Genomic DNA, 27,013 nt, shown 5'->3' with positions numbered 1-27,013 from the left:
AGGCCTCAGACATCCCGGCACCACCATCCACCCAGGAGGTGAGCGGACTACTTGGCAGGTCAATGGGAGGAAGAGGTGTCGATGGCTCTCCCCCGCCAGGTACTGCTCGCCCCCAGCCTCCCCGGGCGCTGGCTCCACCCCCCTGCTGGGTGTCTGGACTCCCTCATCCTGGACCCCCCGACCTCCAAGTGCGAGGGTCCGGACATCAAAGGGCACCAGCCCTATAACTGGGGCAGCTCCAGAGCAGGAAGGCAGTTGTATCCTGGAGTCGAGAGACGCAGAGAAGAACTCATCCTTGACGGACTACTGGCGCGGCCGTAGCCCTACCTTGTGAACTATCGTCCTGCCTGCTGGCGCTGCCGCAACCTCCGTAAACCTTCATCGTCGTCGGGACCTGCTGGCGTGGCCGCGGACCGTTTGTACCACCATCTTCATCGGGACCTGCTGGCTCCGCCGCGGACCGTCGCTACCTTCAACCATCTCGGGACCTGCTGGCTCCGCCGCGGCCCGATCATCTAGAACGCCGAGCTCGAGGATTGAGAGCTATCCATCCACCCAATTGGTAACAAGACTGTCCCGCTACCCCTTTTCCCAACCAGAGACCCGAACCGAGGGGACCCCTGAGTCCAGACCTCCTTGTATCATTTGACCGTACTCGAAGAATTGCTGATAAAGTATCGTTTAACCTTATCCTTGTGTGGTGTCCGTCTGTGGGGGGGAAGTTACTTGTCTGTACGTTCGCTGGAGACGGCTCTCCCTGGAGACCTCTCCCCTTATACTCGGCCGACCCTCCCGGTCCGTCTAACACTCCTTATGAAGGTGCGTATCCCGTGATGGGTCTGTTGCACCTTATGAGCATGTTGTATCCCCAGATAGATCTGTTGCTACTTATGAGGGTGTTGTATCCCCAGATGGGTCTGTTGCTACTTATGAGGGTGTTGTATCCCCAGATGGGTCTGTTGCTACTTATGAGGGTGTTGTATCCCCAGATGGATATGTTGCTACTTATGAGGGTGTTGTATCCCCAGATGGGTCTGTTGCTCCCTATGAAGGTGTTGTATCTTCCGATGTGTCTGTTGAACCTTATGAGGGTGCTGTATCCTATGACAGTTCTGTTGCTCCTTATGTGGGTGTTGTACCCTCGGATGGGTCAGTTGCTCCTTATGAGAGGGTTGTATCCCCAGATGGGGATGTTGCACCTTATGAGGGTGTTTTTTGTAGCCTCAGGTGAGGTCTTTTGTACTTCACATATTGTAGAGTCAGATGGGGCCTGGTGTTCTTTACAGAAGTGTGTTGTATCCTCACATGGGTCTGTTGCACCTCATAAAAGTGTTGTTTTGTTGCCTGAGATGGAGGTCTGTTCTACGGTGGTACTTCATGTGGTGTAGCATCATATTGGGTATGGTGTACGTTACAAGGGTGTCACATAATATCCTCAAATGGGGGTTGTTGCACTTCATGATTACATTTTCTCTACCCTCAGATGGAGTCTGCTGCACCACATACAGATGTTTGTTGTAACCTCAAAGAGGTCTGCCGCACCTCATGCCAGTGTTTGTTGTAATTTAAGATTAAGCTTGCAGTACCTCACCATGCGGGGTGGAGTGTAGCCTCAGATTGGGTCTGCAGGAACTCTTGCCAGTGTTTGTTGTAACCTCAGAGGAAGCCTGCAGTACCTCACCATGCGTGGTGGAGTGTAGCCTCAGATTGGGTCTGCCGCACCTCATGCCAGTGTTTGTGGTAATTTAAGATTAAGCCTGCAGTACCTCACCATGCGGGGTGGAGTGTAGCCTCAGATTGGGTCTGCAGGAACTCTTGCCAGTGTTTGTTGTAACCTCAGAGGAAGCCTGCGGTACCTCACCATGCGTGGTGGAGTGTAGCCTCAGATTGGGTCTGCAGGAACTCTTGCCAGTGTTTGTTGTAACCTCAGAGGAAGCCTGCGGTACCTCACCATGCGTGGTGGAGTGTAGCCTCAGATTGGGTCTGCAGGAACTCTTGCCAGTGTTTGTTGTAACCTCAGAGGAAGCCTGCGGTACCTCACCATGCGTGGTGGAGTGTAGCCTCAGATTGGGTCTGCCGCACCTCATGCCAGTGTTTGTGGTAATTTAAGATTAAGCCTGCAGTACCTCACCATGCGGGGTGGAGTGTAGCCTCAGATTGGGTCTGCAGGAACTCTTGCCAGTGTTTGTTGTAACCTCAGAGGAAGCCTGCGGTACCTCACCATGCGTGGTGGAGTGTAGCCTCAGATTGGGTCTGCCGCACCTCATGCCAGTGTTTGTGGTAATTTAAGATTAAGCCTGCAGTACCTCACCATGCGTGGTGGAGTGTAGCCTCAGATTGGGTCTGCCGCACCTCATGCCAGTGTTTGTGGTAACCTCAGAGGAAGCCTGCGGTACCTCACCATGCGGGGTGGAGTGTAGCCTCAGATTGGGTCTGCAGGAACTCTTGCCAGTGTTTGTTGTAACCTCAGAGGAAGCCTGCGGTACCTCACGATGGGTGGTGGAGTGTAGCCTCAGATTGGGTCTGCCGCACCTCATGCCAGTGTTTGTTGTAACCTCAGAGGAAGCCTGCGGTACTCCACGATGGGTGGTGGAGTGTAGCCTCAGATTGGGTCTGCCACACCTCATGCCAGTGTTTGTTGTAAATTAAGATTAAGTCTGCGGAACCACAAGAAGGGCAGGAGCTGTAGTCTGTATGTTGTACCCTCAGACAGATGCTTGTTAGTTGCTCTCAAGAGATTGGAGGTTAATGCCCATTTAAAGATGTGGTGGTCATGAGTTTCATGAATACCTATAGCTGTTAAGTGGTATGAATGGCTGGAGGAAAAACATTTAGCACTTTGAGGGATATGAACGACAACCTGAAAAAGTGGTCAGTGCCTCTAAAGGATATATTTTAATTTCATATTAATTATTTATAAAGTTTTATAGAGTGTAAACTTGACTCTAGAAGGGTATCCGAGAGCTTTATGCAATATCAAAAAGGTACCCCCTAAAAATAATTTGTAGGTCTGGGAGAAGGGGGAAAAACAATATAGACTGCGAAAGCACTCTCACTCGACTTATATCAATTTAAAAATTGCTACTAAAGTTCACTGGGCTACCATTTGCTGCGAGAATACAATAGATATAACTGTTTTATTCATTCACATTCTTGATTATTACATACATTTTTTTCAAAAGATAAAAAGATTTTTTGGAGATATAAAAAACATTTATTTTGTGCTGTATGTACAATACATCTTATATATGATTCAACATTTTATATTGAGATACATCATACACATGATTTATACACCTCCCCATACTTTGATCAACCTCACATCACAACAACCTCACATCACATCACAGCCTTACATGCCGTACTCGCAGATTCACATGCATCCCAAACCCAGCTTTAAAAAGCATACACGACTCAAATCATGGAGAGAACCCTACATTTAGTGTCCATGATTATGTTGCCAGTTGGGGATCCATTAGGTTGACGAACGTTTCGGTGAGTAAAAACTATTTGCATCCACCTTCTTCAGGACCTCTCCTTATGGATTTAATTTAAAAAGGAGTGGAATGGGGAATTCAGAGCAATCAACCTGTTTTCATGTCCACAAATGGGTCCAATACATTTGTAATGATAATTCTTGCCGCCAAGGTAGAAATACACCGTCCCGGTAGTGGCTCAGGTTATCTGTAACTGCAACTTCTTTACTTGTAAGTTGGGCCTGGTGTTATAAATCATAAAGATGAACAATTCCAAGAGATTAGTTTGCTATGTCACACGCAATCATGGCGGAGTCTTTACTGCTTTCAGTGTCTGCTAGTGGTTTTTTAAAAATCAGTATCTGGGTATTCGAGTGTATGCCTACCTCCGAAGTCTCAGGTCGTCCTCGTCCTGCTTTACAAACGGACCGTAACGGTCGAGGGACGGTGACGACCTGAGACTTCGGCCGGAGGCATACGCTTGAATACAGAGATACTGATTTTGAAAAAAATTAATTTATTAAACAAGAATATAAATAAATAAAACACAATTGTATCTATTGTAGTCTCACAGCAAAGGGCAGCCCAATTAGCTTTTGGAGCCATTGTGAAATAGATACAGGTCAAGTGGGAGTGCTTTTGCAGCTATATTGTTATCCAAGAGCTTGACAAATTGTTAGACAAGTAGGAACAACCAACCTACATAAACACTGACAATACCTGATGTATTAACACAAGAAGGGTACAAAGTTCCCCGGCGTGAGTGAAGAGACCAAGAGTGCGTGCTGCAACTAGTAAAGGAAAAAGGGGGAATTTCCTTTTTTGGAACTAAAACCCTCACACACCTAGCAAGCTAGATGTCATGCTTCATCATATGGGTTCTGCTCCTCGTCAGACTGGCGCTGTAATGTCTGACGGGCACCCGTGAAGGGGCTCTTTATCGGAGATCTTTTGTTCTGGCCATACGGTGCATGTGGGTGAGAGGGTAGGTGAAGGTGTAGTCGTGAAGTGGTGGTGGATAAAAAAGGTGGGTCAGTCCACAAGGAATTTATTAGCGTGGCTGACACCCTTGGTTAAAAACAGTGGGATGGGAGATATGTGCGGAGAAAGTTCTCAGTAGGACATCTACAGCCCTCTAGTCAGGTCAACATGTTTCTTGCTCCAATGGCAATTCGTCAGGACCTAGGTGTTCAGTACTACACAGTGAATAAAAGTGATTTACAACCTTATTTCAGGAGATCATAAAGGAGTCAGGCCAACTGGTCCTGCTTTTGAAAGACAACCCTAAGTGAGTCCCTAAGGTGCCTCGTAGTCTGCTCTCGTGGGACCTGCGCCAATGGTCAGATACCGGATACGTGCGCGGTCACAGCCGTCACAACCTACCCCCACGAGCCTGGTCAGGGAATCAGAGCGACTAGTCCCCTTTTTCCTTTACTAGTTGCAGCACGCACTCTTGGTCTCTTCACTCACGCCGGGGAACTTTGTACCCTTCTTGTGTTACTAGTCGTACACTGGACCCCGTTAAAATATAGTCCGCAAACAGTTCCCCTTGTTGTCGAAATACCCGATGTATATCTGGAAAAGGTCAGTGAGCAAATAAACAAGTGCATAGCAGGAGAGTGAAAGCCATGGTTGAAAACACTGCATCATGTCAGTGCCCAGATTGATGAGTCAGTGGGTTCTAGGGTAGAATTGTGGTAATCAAAATCAAATTAACTTCTCTTTTGAGTGATGTAGTTGAAGGATTCAGTGTGATTCCAGGGGGCAGAGAGTTCCAAATTCTCCGGTCCATTCTGGAGAAAGCTCAGATGTAGGTTTTCTTTTTTCGATATTTCAGAGGTTTTAACAATAAGGTGCTGGTGCTTGTAGAAGATCTGCAGCCATCAAATGGCTCCGGTTTATCAGCTAGGAACTTCAGCTGTTTCTTTGCCTCATACAGGAGCCAGTTTAGTGCCTTCAGATCAGAAGTGACGTGGTTGTTTCTTTTGGATCCTGTGATGAGCCTTGCAGCAGAGTTAAGGAATGGCCTCAGTGGAGCCACCTTGAACCTAGGCAGACCGTATAGGGTTACACTGCCATAGGGAATCCGAGCTTGCACCGCTTGAAGTCACCAAGGGGGAGGAAGGGCTTTATTTTTCTTGGTACGTTCATTTGAAAGTTTGCTCCTTAGGATGCTGAACTGATGTGTTCCTGCATGTTAAGATTCTTGTCAAGGGTTATTCCCAGTGATCTTGTGGAGTCAATACCATGGGAAGGGCAATTGATGGCTGTTAGATGCTTCATCCATTCTTCAAAATCGAGGGTGGGGCGATTAAGAGGAAGTCTGTTTTCAGGGAGTTAAGTTTGAGGTGGTTTCGAGTCAGCCAGTATGTTTTTTTTGCAAAGTTATATTGCGGGATCGGATATCCTCAGGGAAGAGAATTTCAGGTTCAGTTGGACGTCAGCTGCATACATGTGGTACTGGATGTTGGATAATTTCAGAATTTCTGTTAAAGGCCCCATGAACAGGTTACATAGAGTAGGTAATAAGGTACACCCCTGTGGGACCCTTAATGTGACCGGAGTGGTATTGAACAGGGGCATGTTAACCTTGAGTTCTATTGCGGAGAAACAATTCCAGAAGAATGACTGCTCTTATGTTTGGGTACTCTAGTAGCTGGATTGTCATTTCCATGTCGGCTGAATACTGCCAAAAGGAAGCAGCCATGTGTTAGATGAGCAGCCGTTTTCACAAGTAATCATTTGTTAACAATGCAAAAGTATCTGAATTGAACGAGGCACTGCACTGTGATGCTGGGTGGTTGACCCATGCAGGGGTATGTGACTGGAAAGTCGAACACTAACTTTGAAATCTACTATGAAGGATCTCACAACCTGCCTGGATCAGAGATCAGTTTTTAAGATGCTCGCGCTGAAAACAGTGTATTCAAGTCCAGATCTCCTAAGAGCCGACTCAACTCGAATAATATGCCCGAGAGCAGCAAAGGCTTTGGTTTTGTTGGCACCAACATTGTTCTGTGATATAAGAAATGTCTTCGAGTAGATAATGAACTCCAGGGATTCTTCCTGGTGGTTGATCTCTGGTGTTTTTGCAAGTAAGTTACCGTCCAAGTTGGTTATAAACCCAGATCACATCTAAACCAACATTTTACGCTCCGTGGCAGTCGCTCATTTCTTTCTAATCAGATTGGAATTTTGTATAGAGGTCTTTCTTCCTTTCCAGACCTATCTCGGCAAACCCCATCTAGGCAGACTTATGATTCATGCTTGGGAAAGATAGTCTACCTGGCATGCTAATGAGAATTCATCTCTCCAAAGTATCTGCTTCTCCAAATTAAATTCTCACACATGGTCCTAGATGTTTCATAGCACTATACTGTCCTTTATAACTACTAAGTTTCAGCTTTGCATCTGCGCTTGCACTGAGAACCATGAAGTAGTTTCTCGCTTTCAACAAATCTGTCTGGAGACAGCGCATTCTCGGTGTTGGTACGAGTACATGGCGTGCAGACATTCAGGATCTAGAAAATCAGCGCTCCATCACAATCCAATGAAAACCTAACTTACCAATTACTTCAGGCAGTCTGTACCAGACCTTCAACCCAAGTCCAGAAAAAAAGATAGCACTAAGAGGCCACTAACAAGGGAAGGACACTCTTCCAAAATTCAAAGCTATGTATAGGATCCTGATTGTTTTCTAAAAGGCCACACCACATATTCCATCTCGTATGCTTCCCCCAACGTAGCTATTCAGAGATAGTCTCGACTGGTTGCTGGTCAAGTACCTGACTTACAAACTATCCCTACATTGCCCCCGATAGCGGATAGAGGGCTGTGCACCAAATGCTGTATTAGAGAGAGGACATGAGCACTTACCACTGCTATGTGGGTAGACTTGGAGAAGGACGAGCAGCAGAATAGTGCAGAGGTGAGGCAGGTGACAATAAGGCGTTTATTGGGCAAAAAAAAGATACACCTAAGAAGCCCAGCCCAGAAAACAGTATGCATACAGAACAGCAGTACTTGAGCATCAGTACTGAGTTAACAAGCACATACCAAGCACCTCTGGTGCGGTATTTGGCACACAGCTATAGTAAAGCAAGACACCCAACATAGACCTCACACCCAGAGATACATAGCTCGCTATTCAAAGAGAAGATGCACACTACAAAAAACAAGCACAGTAACCACAAGTGAGAAATACAATTTGATTATTTCTAGTAAGAACACAAAACTAATGCAGTCTAAAATCCTAGCACAAAGAGTAATGTTCCTTTAGATTCACTGGACTACTTTTCAAGGACTTTAAACCATCAGAATCATTTTCTTTATATTTCTTACCTATCTTTCTTCCTGGCTGCTTCTTGCTTTATCCACTAATTTTTGCACAGCCTCTCGATCTCAAGAACCTCCACAGACCCATCCACACCCAAACCAAAGAAATTTAATTTTCACAGAAACATCCTCAATTTCTTAACATCAAACATCACCTTTGCTTATCTTCCTTGCTCATCACTCTCTTTCTCAAACGTTTGTTATCCACAACTACCCCTGCCCTTTCAAACAGGCTGGTGGGACAAAATATCCTCATTTTTAACACCTGCCAACTGAGGGGAAGAACACTTATTTTATTTTTGTGTTTTATAGAGCGCGGACTTGACCCCTTAGGGTATTAGAGCGCTTTACAGAGTCGCAGAGTTGTACAAAAGGCATGAAATAATAATAGTGTATCAACAATAGCGAGGGGGCGGGGTGCAGGGTACAAGAGGGATGGAGGGATAACAGACATTTTACAGTCCATTTACTCAAGACAAGGTCCCAGGTTACATGGTGAGTAGGTCATCTGAAGGAGGCAGGAGTACGCCAAGTTTAAGCGAGGAATTTACCCATAAGGAAGGATTGGGCCTCCTCAACAATTGCCATCTATACACACATCATCCATTTTAAACGTTCAACAAGACCACTCGCATCAGGATGGTATAAGGCTGTCTTCTTCCACACCATGCCTCTAAAAGAAAACAAGTTACTTACCTGTAACTTTAGTTCTCCAGTATTGGTATCTTTCATAGATTCACATGCCTGAATCATTCCCCGTCGTCGAGACGGGAGTCTCCGGTATATGAAAAAGCAGTGCTTAGTAGTATAGCAAACTGAAAAGAGGCCTAGGCCCATTTCCCTTTTGCAACCCATAGCCTTTGTTATGTAAAAAAGGCCCAAACTTTTCCCTGAACCAATCAGAGCTCCTCACCCTCTAGAACACTCCTGAGAGAACCTTCTGCCCCTCAGATTTTTTGCGCACTTGTGCATATAACACACTTCTTGTGCTAAATCCGAGGTGAGCCTCTCAGGGGAGGAGGGTGGGTGCATGTGAATCTATGAAAGATACCAATACTGGAGAACTAAAGTTACAGGTAAGTAACTTGTTTTCTTACTCCAGTATTGGATCTTTCATAGATTCACATGCCTGAATCAGAATAGCGAGCAGTGAAAAAACAAAGCACATTTTCCTGATACATTACATAATCATGCAATACCATTAGAAAATGAGGCATAATCTCATATACACATATACATACTTATTTAAAATGTGACTTTGTAAACAAGAGATTATGGATGGAGGGATGTAAGAAAGGCTCACCGTTACTGGATGGTATTCCGCAGTACCGCCTCTCCCACTGCCGCATCCGATTCTGCGGCTGCCTCCAAGCAGTAGCGCCTGGTGACGGTGTGCGTAGATGCCCAGGTTGCTGCTCGGCAGATATCCTGGATTGGCACTCCTCCAAACAGTGTAGTGGATGTGGCCACCGCCCTCGTGGAATGGGCACGGACTCGTGCATTTAAAGGCTTTCCAGCATCGTGATGACAGTAGACAATCTCACTGGAAATCCATCTGGCAATTCCCCTCTTTGACAGAGGGAAACCTTTCCTGGGTGCGCTGAAGGCGACGAATAACTGGGAAGACTTGCGGAACGCCTTAGTTTCTTTCAAGTTAAATTTCATACATCTCTAAACGTCCAGCGAGTGCAATACTCGTTCTGCCACTGTCGATGGATGAGGAAAGAAACGTTTCAACACCAATGGTTCGTTCAAATGAAAATCAGTTGGCACCTTCGGAATGAACTTCGGGTTTGTCCTGAGAATCATTCTATCCTCCTGAAACTGTAAGAAAGGCTCCTGAATCGTGAGCGCTTGTAGTTCACCTACTCTTCTCGCTGAAGTCAATGCACTGATAAGAGCAACTTTCCAGGACAAGAACTTCAGGTCTGCCCAGTGTATCGGCTCAAACGGTGGTTTCATCAATTGAGAAAGTATAACACTCAGATTCCATAATGGTGGTGGGGAGGCTTTACTGAAGGAAAGACTCTAAATATCCCCTTCATAAATTGTTTGATATTCCTTGAGGACCATAAAGATGGGCCTGATGATGACCTCCTGTAGCGGGATAACGCAGCCAAATGCCCCTTGATGGAGGCGTGTGCTAATCGTGACTTTGCTAACAGCAGAATGTAAGGTATAATTTGATGAGGTGCAGCAGTAAGATTATGAACATCATGTCTTTTACACCACTGACAAAACCTCTTCCATATCATCCTGTAGGTTTTGTTCGTACTCTCCGCTCTGGCCTTGGACAGGATCTCCCTACATTTGTGTGATATGTTCAGATGGCTAAACTCAGTGTTTAGGAGAAAGGCTGCTAATCGCAAAGATTTTGGGTCCGGATGGAGCACTTGCCCCTTGGACCTTGTTAGAAGCGATGGAATAAGGCGCAACCGAATTTGACGGTCCTCTGACAGCAGCAGTTCCGTGAACCAGTGTTGTCCGGGCCACCACGGTGCTACTAGGATCAGCCTGCACGGCTCTTTCTTGATCTTCACCAGTACGCGGGTGGGAAGAGGAATTGGAGGAAAACCATAGGCCAAGATGCCGGACCATGCCATGGAAAACTCATTCCCTCAAGATCCCTTCTGGGGAAGCCAGCTTGCGAAGTACTGGCATTTTCTGTTTTCCCTTGTAGCGAAGAGGTCTACTATCGGTGTTCCCCATCTTCGAAAGACGCTGTCCAGGATCCCCTGGTCTAGCTCCCATTAGTGGCAGGACAATGTTAGCCTGCTGAGAGTATCCACCTTGACGTTTTGATCCCCCGGGAGGTGGTCTGCTGCCAATGATATTCCTTGCTGAAGAGCCCATTCCCATATCTCCTGGGCTTCCTGAGACCGGGAGAGAGATCTCGTTCCCCCTTGCATGCTCACATAATGTATTGCCGTAGTGTTGTCTGTTCTTAAAAACACCGGCGAACCTCTTATCCTTGGCAGAAAAGCCAGTAATGCCAAGCGGATCATTCTGAGCTCCAGCAGATTTATGTGTAACTGCAGCACCTGTGCCTTCCAACGACCGCTGACTTGAAGGTCCTGAAGGAAAACTCCCCATCTTTCTAACGACGCATCCGTCGTTACCACTAGCGGAGCCGCTCTTGCCAGAAACGTCAGTCCTTGAGACACATTAGCTTTTTGTGTCCACCACTTTGCTGCCTGTATCATCACTAGTGCCACCCGTATTGCATCGTCGAAGGATCCCTCCTCCTGATGCCATTGAAGATCGATCTGTTTCTGCCATAGTCTCATCCTTAGCTTGTAGCAAGGTACCAGGGGAATACAAGAGGACATCGTGCCCAGCAAGGATTTGTACCTGCGGACTGAAAGAGACTTTCTTTTTACCAACTCTTGGAAGAGGGACACAATCCTCAGTTGTCTTTCCTCGGAGGGAAACGCTTTGTTGCATTCCGTGTCCAATATTGCCCCCAGAAATGTCGCTGGAGTCAGACACTATATAAAGATTAATGGTCCTCCGGCTACTGCCAATCGAAGATACAGTTTAAAGGAAGGATGAAGGGGATGTGAAAAATAAGCATCCTGTAAGCCTAGAGTGGTAATATGATCCCTTGGGTTTAAGAGTAGCCGAATGTCTAGGGACAGACTTTAGAAAAAATTGCTTCTTATGGTAAGTATTCAGAACTCTCGGGCCTAGAATAGGGCGCTATTGCAGGGCATTCTTCCGAACTGGGAAGAAACACAGGAGTAAAAAACCTTTTTGTTTTTGGAAGATCGGCACCGGTTCTATTGCTCCCTTTCGGAGCATTGTCCGAATCTCCAAACGCATCTGAGTTAGATGTTTTTAGTCTCTTGACTTGTCTGCAGTGTTGGAAGGAGGGAATTGAAGAAAACTGAAGAGTGTGTGAATTTTAGTATATTGAAGCCCATCTGTCTGCTATCTTCTGTCCACAATATAGATGGGAAGCAACTCTCCCACCCATGAAACTCATGGAGAGGAAAAGCAACATGCAGCCAGATCCTGGAGGTTGTCATTGTCTTTAACCAATTTTTTTTTTTTTTTTTTTTCTGATGAACTCCTAGTCCTCTAGGAGCAGACTTTGTATAGTTCCTTGTTTGTTGTAACTCCTATTGTTGACAATATGGTTGTGATGATGAGGAATAACAGGGGTTATCTTCCCTTGTTGATAACTCCCTTTGTAGGATGATTGGCCTCCTTTCCAGTCGCCTCGGAAAGGCACCTAACGGTATCATAGTGTACCCAGGGTATTGGTATTCCCTTTGATACCTTGAAATGCCTCATCCACCTGTTTCCCAATAAACCTTCTCCATCGAAAAGGAGATTCAGGATCCTAATTTTGGACTTCTGGTCTTAAGGCAGTCGACCTTAACCACGTCTGACTCGTTAGCACCGTCGCTCGCCTCATGTCTAATGTTCTCTAGGAAGAGATCCAGGTTAGGCGCCATATTGCACCATATATGCTTGTATTAACTGCCCAGAATAGCAAGGGCATTATCTGCTTTGCCTAAAAGAACAGACATGGATGAGAATCTCTGTCTTGCGTTGTCCAAGCATCTCCCCTCCCTGTTCGGAGGTGTTGATATAGGTGCAGAGGGATTCTTAGATTCCTGTTGCGCCACTTGCTAATACACGAAATAAGATTTTGGATGGTTTTGAATGGCTACATGAAATCGTATAAGAAGCAATCCGTTCGTATTGTCGACATAGGAAGCTAGAATCTCTCGCAGCTGTTTCCATTATATTATGGAATCTGCGGAGAATCCACCCGTCCTGGTGAGGGAGATGCGGGAGATGGATTCAAGCAATCATCCCATTTTTTGTTGGGATCTGTTATTTCTCCCTCTTCCTGGTCATCCTCATCTGTGGTGACCGGATTCTGGTGGTGTATTATTCGAGGAGTTGCCAGCCTACCTTCTTGTTGTGACGCCCTGTTTCTAACTGGAATTGTAGGGATGGGATTTCCTGAGCAGCTGGTGCCGGCGGAAACCTCTTTCCATAGTCTGCCAGCATAAACTGCAGATCTATCATCATGAAGCATGGCATTCCAACCATTCCTTCCTGGCACTCATGGAGATAGTGCTGTTGCTGTGGTACTCCCCATATCACTCCTCACAGTCCTTCTCATACTTCACATGTAATTGTGAGGGACTAATAGCGTATTCCAAAAGGTTCTTTTCCTATGAATCCTGCTCTTGAAGCAGTTGCTGATGATTTCTAATCTTGGAATTTTCCTCGGCGAGCCCGTTGAGGAGATTGTCATCGACGACACCAGGTATAAAGAGCTATCCGTCGTCGACGACATAGTCACCGTTGCTGGTGACCTCGTCCTCGACATAGTCGTCGTCGCTGCTGTCTCGTAGACGACCACCGTCGTCGACGGCCATCGTAGACAGCCATCGTAGACGACCACCGTCGTCGACGACCCTCGTAGACGACCACCGTCGTAGACGACCCTCGTAGACTACCACCGTCGTAGACGACCACCGTCGTCGACGGCCATCGTAGACTACCACCGTCGTAGACGACCACCGTCGTCGACGGCCATCGTAGACAGCCATCGTAGACGACCACCGTCGTCGACGACCCTCGTAGACGACCACCGTCGTAGACGACCCTCGTAGACTACCACCGTCGTAGACGACCACCGTCGTAGACGACCCTCGTAGACTACCACCGTCGTAGACGACCACCGTCGTCGACGGCCATCGTAGACAGCCATCGTAGACGACCACCGTCGTCGACGACCCTCGTAGACGACCACCGTCGTCGACGGCCATCGTAGACAGCCATCGTCGTCGACGGCCATCGTGGACGACCACCGTCGTCGACGGCCATCGTAGACGACCGCCATCGTAGACGACCATCATAGACAGCCATCGTCGACGACCACCATCGTCGACGACCATCGTAGACAACCACCGTCGTCGACGACCATCGTAGACGGCCACCGTCGTCGACGACCATCGTAGACGACCACCGTCGTCGACGGCCATTGTAGACGACACCGCCGTCGACGGCCATTGTAGATGACACCGTCGTAGACGACCACTGTCGTCGACGACCCTCGTAGACGACCACCGTCGTCGACGGCCATCGTAGACAGCCATCGTAGACAACCACTGTCGTCGACGACTATCGTAGACGACCACTGTCGTAGACGACCACCGTCGTAGACGACCACCGTCGTAGACGACCACCGTCGTAGACGACCACCGTCGTTGACGGAGAGGCTGCCTTAGTCTTTACCTCAGAGGTATAAAAGACTGCTTCATGAAGGGTTCTTTGACCAGAGGAAGTGATTTTGACGGCTCAGAAGTCGTCTTTTTAACATGATCTTACCCCAAAAGCATGTCCTTTCTTCTCCTTTTCCACAGAGTGAGGAGATTTTGAAGGACTGCGCCCATAAGACCCATGAGTGGTCTTTTTGAGGGCCTTCTCAGGACGTTCCCCTGAGGAATGAGTTTGAGGAGATTTTTATCTCTTATGAGATCTCCTACATGTTGAGGACGCCGCCTCATCACTGTCACTGGGGAAAACCTCCTTTCTGGCCTTAGCGTTTGACACCCTATTAAAAGGCGCCCTCCACGACCTCTCAGAACTTACTTGAAAAAATGCGATATATCTTGCGGTCTGTGGCCTGCGGGTATAGACAGTAAATTTAGTCAGTGTGAGGTTCATCGGTGTAGTGCAACCTCTTGGAACAAGTTGTACAGGCTCTAAATGATCCTTTCTTCTCCTTTCCAGACATTCCTTAAAGAATGTATTTGAAGATAATCCATAGTAGAACAGAATCCAGAAGAATTCCTAAGAACAAAGTTCTTTAAAGAAGTTAAAAAACACAGAGTCTGAGCAGAGCTCAAAGGAGACTCCCTAGCACAACGTGCGGTAGAAAAATCTGAGGGGCAGAAGGTTCTCTCAGGAGTGTTCTAGAGGGTGAGGAGCTCTGATTGGTTCAGGGAAAAGTTTGGGCCTTTTTTACATAACAAAGGCTATGGGTTGCAAAAGGGAAATGGGCCTAGGCCTCTTTTCAGTTTGCTATACTACTAAGCACTGCTTTTTCATATACCGGAGACTCCCGTCTCGACGACGGGGAATGATTCAGGCATGTGAATCTATGAAAGATCCAATACTGGAGTAATTGTAATACTGCCGCCATCACAACCAATATTATTTGAACCCATGATTTATCACATTGTATAAAAAAAAGATACTTTCCTCCAACCAAGACCACCCCATAAAAGTTATTACACACTATGTGGAAGCATCAGCAGCAACCCCAGTTTAAATGAAAGTCATGATATTCTCTAGAACAAAAACGAAATAGCGGAAAATCTCACTAGCCGCATAAGAAACAAACTCTTTACTACTGATGTTTAGGCGATCCTGCAGTCAATCTAAGAGGACTGACCATCTTAGGAACTTTGCAGGTATTGGCACAGGGAACACTCATCTTGTATACCCGCTCATATTCTAATGCAACACCGTTCAGCATAAATTTGTTGTAAACCTTCAATTGGTATAGTTTTTCCCATAGTAGCCATCATACCCAAGCTCTACCAATGTGGCCCTTGATCTATCTAGAAGGGGCGGTCTCTTTCATTGTAATAAAACACTGCTGAAAAAACTCGATTCAACTATTAAAACTGTACACCTGACTGCTTCTTTTTACTGAAAGATATAGATCCACATTCAGGAAGCATTCGTCCAGACCACTTCAGGTCTGCAGGATGATTCTCTGCCAAATACTAGACACAGTAGTTCTGCATTTGTTTTGCAATTAGAGGAAGCTGGTTAGTTATGAAACTGTTGGATCTGGTTAACATAGAAATGGAATGGATGCCGGACCCCTGAACCCAGATCTCTCATAAAGAACCTCTCTAAAATGGCGTGACGCAGGATATTTGAGGATGGTCATGCACACAGTGTGGCCCCTTCCAGTGAGGAGTCAGGATACCCTTTGTCAGATGGTCACATGCATGTGTGACAGTTTCAGTACACCCGCCCTCCCCCACCAAGGCAACATTGTGCTAAAGCCTAAGAGATGGATTTGAACAAAGAGCAGTGAGTGGATCTGGTTTAGGACTATGCTTGGCAGCAATTTGGACTCCCAAATTAAAACAGGACTGGCCAAGAGAGCAGCAACAGTGGGTGGTACATTAGGCAGCTATGAAAACCCGACTGAAATGTGCTGGATCCTAACAATTTCCAGCCTACCTTCCAGCTTCCTTTTCTCGCCAAACTTGTGAAAAAGCCCATGAATATGCAACTGGGTAGCTTTATAGAGAATAACCATCTTTTGGATGATATACAGTTTGGCTTCAGACGCGGTCACTGCACCAAATCGCTGATAATATTGGCCACAGAAGAAATCTGGTCTTCATTTGCCAAAGGAGGCAATGAAGCCCTTATCATACTATACTTGTTTGCAGCATTTCCTACGGTCAATCATGACCTCCTGTTTGACCGTCTACAAACTCTAGGGAATGAAGTTGTAGAGTTGGCTTTGCTGCGCTCGTTTCTTGTGGATCAAGTTGAATCTGTGTCACTTAAAGATTTTACATCTGAGCCCTTTTCTTTGCCTTGCAGGGTTCCACAGGGACCTTCGTTGAGCCCGACCCTGTTCAGCCTTTACATTACACCTCTGGTCATTCTGAAGAAGTCATTTGGTCTATCGTTAGTGTCCTACACCGACGATACACAGATGGTGGTTTTGCTTTCTAAGAACTGCTCTAATATGGGCGATTCATTTCAGAAACGCGTTAGCGCGGTTAGCAAACGGATGGACAATAATGGTCTCAAATTGAATTCGTCCAAGACAGAGGTCATCTTATTTGTGAACAAAAGCTCATTCTGGTCCTCTTTATGGTGGTCTGATATGGGTACTCTTCCTGCATCCTTGAAGAAGGTTGGCATTACAATAGATGAAAAACTTAAATTCAAAGAACAAGTTAACAAGGTCATATCTTCCTTCTTCTATGCCCTCTAGTCATCGAGACAATAGTCACATTTGTTCCATTTGATCTTTTAAAGACATTTGTCATTGGATTAGTCTGATCTAGAGAAGACTAATGCAATGATCTCTATCGAAATCTACCGAAAGGATCCTTAAATAGACTTCAGATTCTACAAAATGCTGCAGCTTGCATGCTCTTGAATGTCCCTACATTCCACTCAGCATCACTAGCCATTAGCCGGTTACACAGGCTGACTGTGAAGCAGCGTAAAGTTTTTAAAGCCCTATGCATCACCTTCAAGACACCTCACGGACAAGATCCCGCTTATCTGAAGGAGAGTTTTAGATGGTATTTGCCGTGTAGGACTTTCTGTTCCATCACCGCCAATAATCTGGTTGTTCCTCCCTTAAAACGATGCTCTTGGGAAGGCAGGAGCTTCATTACTGGTAACGCCAATAACTGGAATCGATTTCCCCGGGACCTGAAATCTGCTACTTCTCCACCAGCGCTTAAGAAGTCCTTAAAAACGTGGTTATTCCGACAATAGAAATGTTAGGGTCATCTGACCTAGTCACTTATAGCGCCAAGACGCCTCCAGGCATTCAATGCACTCAACAAGTTACCTCATTCATTCACTCATGATGAAGTCTCAAGATATCAGGTAAATACTAACACAATACACAACCATGAGAAACACAATCATGGATAGAGCTCCAAAAAAAGATTACTTGTTTCCGCAACTTGTTGACACCAGTCCAACTTTGAGTCAGTTTAGCCCCACAACTCAAAATATGAGATAAGAAAAAAAATCCCACAGATAAATACCGGCTTCACAAAACTCAAGTGCCCCGGGTACGCCAACGGTGCACATGGTTTAACTTGCATGCCAAGATGGAATGCCCCACTTCACTGACTGGCCATCCGACTGCAGTACTTGGAGTCCACCTTGACCTAACACACATGATGCATGTAGAGTGTATGTGGTTGAGTATGCATGACCATTCCATTGCCCATTCCAACATACATGGTTCAAGCCGTTTTACAAGACTGAAACGTCGCAGCACACCTCCACACAACATGGAGGCCCATGTACCTAGAGGCACTAGAAAGTGTCCACCCTCAAAAATTCAGCAGAAACAGTTCTAAAGGTACCAAGTCCAGCTGATGGATAGGGCCGCAGGTACAGACATCTGCTCTCATGCAAAGGCTCTAAATACTCCATCCTGTCCTACGCTCTTCAAGTAGTACACAAGGTAGGGTGCTGCGTGGTGCAACCCCTAGACCCCCTCGTCATCTGTGAAGCATTCCTAGGGCTGTCAAAGCAAGACACATCCATAAATCCCCAACATAGGGCTACAAGTCCCTACTATTAGGTCCCACCCATAACTCTCCTAGGTTAGGACCACTGCACCGCATGCCACACAACAACCTTGCACACAAAGAGATGGCACATCACAACTACCCCAGACCTGCTCCCAGAGAAGCACAAAGAAGCTGAGACATCTCTGTAGGCTTGGGGTGTTACACCATTTACATGCACTCACAAGCGGGTAGCGGCAGCCCTTCATAAGCTGCAAAGACAATAACCATTCATTCATTAACATGTTGGGTGCCAACTAACTTCATTTCCTCTCCTATTGACATCTGCAAGAAGCTGAAGAGCAGGCTTTTCGAGTAAGCTCTTCAGGGCTGGCCCCAGACACCTGCTACAGAGCGCCTAGATACCTGGACAGGTGATTAGCATGTCATAAAAACCAATAATGTAACATTATCGAAAGTCACCATGAGCTAGAGACTGAAACTTCAACCTATGTGCGCAGATGCCAGTATCTACGGCTGTAAATTGAAGTCTGCACTCATAAATGCATGTATTGACAAGCAATAGGACACCAATATGATGTAGATGAGAGTAAAAGGCTTTCAAAGGGGCGTGGCCAGTGTCATTAAGGGTGTGGCTTAATAAGCTCAAAATCTGTGCTTAGCATAGTGTGCGCCTAACTGGTATTTTGCTACTTCTGTCATTGCATCCATATATATGATAGCACAAGTAACATTATACCTATAACAAGCCAGGAAAATTGGCTTTGTCAATGGCTGTTTGTTGCATGACATAAGTAGCAACTATTGCTTGTTATATATAATATTGAAAAAAGCTTACTCTTAACGCCATGGTGACACCACGACAATGTTGCTGCTCCTGAGATTCAAAAAGAGAAGGAAAATCCATAGAGAAAATGACTCTCTTTAAAGGGTTTCCCTTCCCCTACAAGGTTCACCTGGCATGACGTCATTCCGTAACTTCTCCACTAGTGAAAAGTGAGCAGTGTGAGCAGCGCACATGGATGTGCCTGCTGTCACTGCAGTCCGCCTGTGCCAGGGCACAAAACAGAGCCGAAAGAGACCCGTTTCGAGGTCCCCTTTAAAAAACTGCTAGTGTTCAGACCCGGCCCACTTAAAGCCCAGCTCAAAAGACATTCAATGGGCTAGGCCTGTGCCCCTGCCGATAAAATAACTAAATCCGGGGAGGAAATCCCTGGCTCCCGTTACCAAATGCAGAATTTGCAAGTAGAGGAAGGAGTCCCTGCTGCATCTGGTGTGTTGTCCAGGCCTGCTACTGCCACGTCGGAAGCCGGTCAGACCATGTCTCTCTCCAAAGGGGTTCGGACATGAAAGGAAGCAGTATCGCCTTCTCCCCTTGCACTGCACCAACTGAATTGGCCAGATTCGGGAAATAAATGTCAGACGTGTGTGCCCGGCTCTATTGCAGTTTTGCACGTCGATAAGTAAGTGCCCAGTGGAGAGGCCTGCCAGGCTGTCTCAACCCAAATGTTATCATGCGGTATAACTAAGGCACTTCTGCACTTTAACCCGTGAGGCTGTTAGACAAAGCGGCGTTTCGAACCGATGGCGCCGGCCTCACTCCTTGTTTCAGGAGGGCCTCGGGACTGGGAACAGACGCTCCTTTTTAACCAACGGCTGCTAAGAGACACCTTTACGAGTCACACACGTAAACGCTTTACTGGATGAACAGGCACTGTCCATAAAGTTTTGGTGCAATCTTTATAGAATTGTAATTATGGTTTTATCTATGTAGGAAATATTACAAATAGTAATAAGTAATAATACAATAATATGTTCGTTCATTCATTCATTCGGTTGGACTGCCTACAATCTAAAAACATTACTTTTGTAAACATGCAAACAAAATCGTTGTGCGCAACTTGCGAATATCTATTTACTATGTGCAACCTATTTTATACTTAGGGCCACTGGAATTGTGAGACAGGGGAGGGCTCAATTATTCAGCAGTGTTGAGTAAATTATGTGGCAAGAAAAAGCTAATTATGCGGCACATTTGTGATAGTATCACTTCATAAGTTTGACATTTTACACTTGTTTACACTGTCTGGGCATTGGTTGCATTTCATTAGGACCTGTTTAAAAACGGTTTCACACCCAAATATACCAATAACAAACATACAGGTGCCCAGTCTACCTTTGCAGCAATGCATTTTTACTAACTTTTGAACGGTTTCAACGGGAAACAATGTTTTAATGTTTAAATCTGCAGATTATGCGGCAAATCTATAATTATGTGAAAAACACCACAGGCGTCCAATCACCTAATTCCAGAGGCCCCAATTACACAGCTCGTAATACATTTGGAAAACTAATGCCCTACTTATTCAGTGTTTTTTGTCACAACTTGAGCCTCTCAGCACTATAATTACGTCTCCATTTGCCGACCAGGATTCATTGACCATCTGGTGACACCCAAAGACATCTGAAGTGATCGCATTAACCCACCAAGCTGTCCTACTACAAAAATGCATTTCCAATAGATACATTTCACTTGCGTTTTTTTCTAAGATGTGTATTATATTTTCTGTGCAGTTGTCTGTAGGTGAAAGGCAAACATCAAAGTTACAGAATATTTTGTTCTTTTTAGCCACGTCTCTGCCCCTGCCCTTAAGTCTGACCACGCCCCCACCGTACCCAGAATCACAGTTCCAATACTTTTCTTTATGCTCTTCGACTGCTAAATTGGTGCAGACTACAACTCCCAGAATACATCTGGCTGTTAGATAAAAACCCAGGGCTGGAAACCTTGTGCTCTGGTTGCATGGTGGCACCCCTGTCAGGAGGTCATAGGGCGCTTCGGCCCAGGGCAGAGGGGGCCAGGAGGGGTCTCGGGTGGTGACGGCTTCTTCAGCCCACGACAAACCCTGGCCAGTGGCCACAGGCCGGCCAGGCGGGGGAGGCAGGGCCTGGTCGCAGCGTTTGCCTTTCAGTGAAACACGTTTTTCATAACTTGTGGTTGGGGACATGGGGTGGCAGGGACGAGCGCTCTGCCCTCAATGCCCCCTCAGGGACTCCTGTGCGGGCTGCGTGGAGACAGACGGGGCCTGCTACAGAAACCACGCGCGCACGCCAGGCCGCGCAAACACTGCAGGTTATAAATCACGGGCTTTTGTGCCCTTTTAAAAAGTTATTTTGGGAGATTTCCTTGGTTAACACCTCCGGCAATTTCAGCATGTTTGGACTGCAGAGCTGAGTAGGCCCTGTGGCGGGTGGGGGGGGGTGCACGTGGAGGGGGCAGGGGGCGTGAATGAAGGACTCGAGGGACAGGGGGACACCCTCCTTGGCGCTCGTGGACAGAGGATGCTCGAGTGTGTCTGCACGAGGGAACTTTAGGGGATCCAGTGGGGAGCAGGGAGGGGATATTAGGCCACAGCAAAACTGGTGGGTCCAACTACAAAGTTATTTAAATCTATATATGTATGTATATACGTAAAACATAGTTTAAAGCAACGTTATACAAAATTTCACTTAAAACAATGTTATAATTAACAAAGCCACTGAAATTCACCAGATATAGATATTACAAGTAACTATAACTTGCGCCCTTCCTCACCACCACCTCACAAAAGTTCAGGGGGGGTCAAAGTACTCTCCCCCTGCCCCCTTATATTTTATTTAGTTTTTTTAGGACTCGAGTCTCTGACTCCTGAGAACGAGGATGCAACTTTTCCTTCAGGTTGCAGCCAGCCACTCACAACGCTTGGTTGAGCTTGCAAATCCATCGCTGATCCTCTGCAGCGTACAATCTACATACATTTTGAGCCTAACTATCGAGCTGATGGACACCAAATCACAAAAAGTACACTTTCGGGGCCAGGATCCAATTTTCCATCAAAATTGGTATAATTCCATCCAACCATTTTGCGGTATCGCTGTTCAGTTTTCTTATGATAAGAATATGTATGTATATAGATATATATATGTATTTGTATGTTTTGTATATATGTATATATATATATATATTCACTGAAAAAACCATAGGTTTCACACCAGTTATAGTTAGGAATTAGCATTTAAAAAACCTATTAAATTCACTGAAAAAACCATAGGTTTCACACCAGTTATAGTTAGCTGGAAATTTTACTGATATAAAACCATTGAAATTCCCACGTTATAGTTAGTCGGACTCACTATAACTTGCGCGTGCAATGCACTGCTGATGACATCACATATTACATCACTCATGACATGGTCAGTGACATCACTCATGACATCACTGATGACACCATCCAGTGAATATGTGTCTTTCTGAAAAATAAATATTAGTGAGTTATGTTTAAAAATTTAAATACATATATTAGTGTTTCACTTTGTGTATAAGTGGCTACATGTGTTGATAAGTAGCAACATGCGTATGTATATGGGTTATTTGATATTATTATTAGTATCAGTATGAGTGTCTATATGGTTTGGTGGGGGTATTACTTAGCACATAGATGCATGAGTGACTGACTCTTTGTTTGTATGTGTTTTGAAGACAACATATGTACAGGACTGTATGGGTGGATGAGTGTCTATATGTGTTTGTTAGTGAGTGAATGACTGTCTCACTAGTGTCTTTATCAGTAACTACATATGTTTTAATCTGGTATATGTGAATATTGATGTATATAAGTGAGTATATGTGAGAGTAAGAGATTGTAAGAGTTCCTGTTTAAATAAGTATGTGTTTCTATAAGTGATTGTTTAAGAGAATAAATATGTGTAATTTTAAATAGAAGTAAGGTGGAAGTGTGTGTATAACTCTATATTCAAATAAATGGATGTCCAATAGTTTATTTGCACGTGTGAATATGTGTGTGAGTAACTTTTGGATGAATGTCGGTGTGTAACAGGATGTATAGGTGTATCACTTCATATGATGAGTGAGTATATGTATGAGTGACTATATAGAACTGTTGGTGAATGAGTGGATGTGTATATAGATAGTGGAATTACTGAATTGCTTGTTGTAACTGATATAGGTATCTCCATTTTTTTAAAAATTTCAGTTTCTATTTTTGAATATGTGTCTCAAGGGTTACATTATAGTGAAAGGAGGTCTGTCACTATGTCACAAGGATGGTGTCATGAGTGATGTCACTGACCATGTCATGAGTGATGTAATATGTGATGTCATCAGCAGTGCATTGCACGCGCAAGTTATAGTGAGTCCGACTAACTATAACGTGGGAATTTCAATGGTTTTATATCAGTAAAATTTCCAGCTAACTATAACTGGTGTGAAACCTATGGTTTTTTCAGTGAATTTAATAGGTTTTTTAAATGCTAATTCCTAACTATAACTGGTGTGAAACCTATGGTTTTTTCAGTGAATTTCATAGGTTTTTTAAATGCTAATTCCTAACTATAACTGGTGTGAAACCTATGGTTTTTTCAGTGAATTTCATAGGTTTTTTAACTGCTAATTCCTTTGTATATCGAGTTTCTAACCTTTTTTTTTTTTACAATTTGCTGTTTTTTTTTAAGTATTCATTTTTTTTTTAATTTTTTTCTTTTGCGCTCTGGGTGCGCGCTCCGGGAAGCTTTCAGCTAAGCTCTCCTGTAAGCTTCTCCGAGAGCTCATCTGAAAGCGCACCCAGAGCGCAACTGTCGTTCGTGAAAAAAAAATATGAATGAAAAGTTAATAATAATGCAAAACATTTCGTACCATACAAATAAAATTTGTTTTTTTTAATATGGAAAATGATTATGCATTTCTATAAAAGATTGATGACGTCACTTTGGCGCGCAACGTAAGTGCCCTCGGAAGCGCATACGTGCGCGGCGCATAAACGCACGGAAAAGCGCCTACGATCGCGCCACGTTTGCGCCCCGGAAGCGCCTACGATCGCGCTGCGTAAACGCACCCGGAAGTGCTCCGGAGCGCGCAGCGTAAACGCGTCGGGTCATGTGACCCTAAAATAACACTTTTCATTGGTTGCTAACAGTTTTTTTTTACAATGAATGAAATCCCCACCCATTTCCTTCACTTCTTCTTTCACTTTTGTGACTGAAAGACCTGCCTTTTTTGCTGCTCCATATTCCTGGATTCATCATGGCTGCCAGACCATCCAGCAGTGAAGATGACTTCATTGATGAAGAGCCTCCTACCCCAAAGGTGAAGGAACATTTCATCTGGAAATTTTTTAAGTTTCCAGAAGGTCAGAAGAAGGTGAATGCACCAAAAGTAGAGTGCAGGATCTGCAAACAGGTCCTGTCACGGGGTAACCCCCAAAAAAAATACTCTTTTGGCAACTACACCATGATTCGCCATGTGGAGAGGAGGCACCCCCAGAATCTTGCCCGGGAAAGTGTCAGGGCTCTGGCACAGGAGGTTCCCAGAGATGGGGCCTCTACATCAACAGGAGGAGCAACTTCTTCTGGAAGAGAACAATCTCAGGGGCAGGTAGCAAACATTCAACCTGCATTCAACCATGGGGTCGTCAGATGCAGATACTGCAATCAACTCCTCACCTATGGGGAGCAAAGTGTCCTGCTCATGGTTCGGGCATTGGAGAACCATCACTGCCCTTCCCACCCCTAATTTTTTTCTTTTCTTTTTGCTCCTGTTGAGCAGTTTCTATTCCCTGTTTTTGTTCCTCTTCAGTTAAAAGAAGAAAACCAAAAGTTCTTTTCAGAACTACCTCCAATTCTCATCAAAGAGCTATAATCTTAAAAAATGAAGAGTAAGTGAAATATAGTGCATTGATAATTGAAAGGAGAATGAGTAAGAAAGAACAGAAAGGTATGAGAGGTGAAAGGAAGTGAAGTAGGAGGAATGAAAGAAGGTGAGTGTTAGAAAAGAAAGTTATGACACAGTGAATAAACTGGAGTATTTCTGACATATCTGTAAACACAAAAGTAACGCATTGCAGGAGTGCGTCACAAAAGTGACGCAACTCCAGTAATGTGTCCTTTCACATGGAAAAAGCACCATGTGAAAGGTTTGCTGTGAAGCAGGCGCAAGATTTTTGCGCAACTGCATCCTAAAAGTGACGCACTGCGTCATTATTACCAAGCTTTTTGCAAGGAACACCCCCTCTGCATGCATTATACCTGACACTATTTTTTAAAAAGTGACGCATCTAGGTACATGGGTCACTTTTTAAAACTCTGCGCCATATTGTATCTGCAACATGATTCGTCATACATTAAATATGACACATCTGGAATGTCATAAGGAGTGCGCACAGAAAAGTGACGCATAACACCAGCAGTGTAATAAAATGTACCTCGTTGCACTATATTTAAAAAGTGACGCATCTAGATAGATGCGTCATTTTTTAAATATTGCATAACAATGCGCATTTTTTTACACCGCTGGTGCGTCACAAAAATTGACGCACAGGAAGCGCAAAACTAACAGCGCAAGGCCTTCATAAATATGGTCCTGGATTTTCCCCGTGCTTCTCCGGTGCGCGTACCATGCGCTTCCCCCGCGCAAAACGAAAAAAAAATTTTAATGCCCTGCAGGACCCTATTTTAGTCCCTACATCAAACCTAGGGGGTCAGAGGGGGTCTACTCTTCCCCCTTATGGTCATTTGCCCCTTTTTTTTTCAAACCCCTTGTGTCTCGATTTTACCGAGACACAAGATGGCGGCCGCTCCGCACTGTTTAGAATGTTTACAGACAACTGAGATCCAATCAGCTTCCTGCGCGCAAGTCGCGTGTCGCGCCTGGAGCGCACTCGGGTGCGCGCACGGGAGAGCGCCTATAGATATATATATTTTTTTGAACCTAAATTACTCAAAATCCACTGGAGCACATATCTTGAGACATAGCAAAGGCACATCGGGCTACCAGTCCCTACAATTTTGCCAAGTTTGGTGGAAATCCATTCAGCCGTTCGGGCTAAAAGTGAAATCGACCGCCCTATGGAAATTAACATGGGGAAAACGCGTTTTGGGACCCCCCTTTTATCTCGGCCCCCGCTTGACGAATCCCCCCCAAACTTTCAGGGAAGGACCGGACCGCCATGAGACCATTTTCCTGAAAATTTCAGGCAGATTCGTCAACCGGCGCCAAAGTTATTCAAAATAGAATGTTGAGATTTAACATTGAAAATTATCCTAACTATAACTACCTACTGGCGACCGCCAGTAGGTAATATATATATATATATATATATTCATTGAAAAAACCATAGGTTTCACACACGTTCTAGTTAGGAATTAGCATTTAAAAAACCATGCAAATTCATTGAAAAAACCCTAGTTTTCACACGTTATAGTTAGCTGAACATTTCTCTCATACAAAACCTTTTTAATTCCTCCGTTATAGTTAGCTCAGCTAACTATAACTTGCGCGCCCGCAATGCACTGCTGATGACGTCACATATAACATCACTCATGACCTGGTCAGTGACATCACTCATGACATCACTGATGACATCTCAAATGACATCACCGATGACATCATCCACTGAATGTGTGTCTTTCTGAAAAATAAATATTTTTATATATGTATATCTAAAGGTCGATGGAAGAAAAAAAGGATAAGTAAGTGTCTAAATGGATGTTTTCTTTGTAAATTTCATTGTATAACTGACTTATTAAGTGTATCTTAGTGAATACATATATTAGCGAGTAATGTTTAAATATGTAAATATCTGTATCAGTGTCTCACTTTGTGTATAAGTGGCTGCATGGGTTGGTGAGTAGCTACACGGGTGTCTATATGGGTTATTAGTTGGTTTTTTGAGTATCAGAATGACTGTCTGTACAGCAGTGGCGTAATGAAACTTGAGGGGGCCCCCCTGCAGGATACGTGGAAGGGGCCCCTCCTGACTCAATCAGGAGCTCTCCAGCCAGGGTATTGTGCTGATAGGGCCCTTGGAGTCGTTCCACTCCCACACCATGGGTGCTACTGTTGCCTATGTTACGCCACTG

The 27,013-nt window shown here is 45.0% G+C and overlaps 1 protein-coding gene and 1 long non-coding RNA gene across 2 annotated transcripts in view; both read right to left on the bottom strand.

The window, feature by feature from the left end:
• Positions 1–27,013, bottom strand: part of NHEJ1 (non-homologous end joining factor 1) — a 1,360,764-nt gene that overhangs the window by 865,207 nt on the left and 468,544 nt on the right. The window lies entirely within an intron of this gene.
• Positions 5,303–16,838, bottom strand: LOC147729532 (uncharacterized). Its single transcript, XR_015308549.1, has 3 exons — positions 14,957–16,838; positions 7,762–8,484; positions 5,303–7,060 (listed from the first exon to the last, which is right to left on the bottom strand). It is a non-coding gene; the product is annotated as an uncharacterized LOC147729532 (long non-coding RNA).

This window comes from Lissotriton vulgaris, chromosome 2_1 (genome assembly GCF_964263255.1).
Source record: "Lissotriton vulgaris chromosome 2_1, aLisVul1.2, whole genome shotgun sequence".
In the NCBI taxonomy this organism is placed as follows: domain Eukaryota; kingdom Metazoa; phylum Chordata; class Amphibia; order Caudata; family Salamandridae; genus Lissotriton; species Lissotriton vulgaris.
The sequence above is the reverse complement of the archived record's forward strand: the minus strand, read 5'-3'. Positions and strand labels throughout refer to the sequence as shown.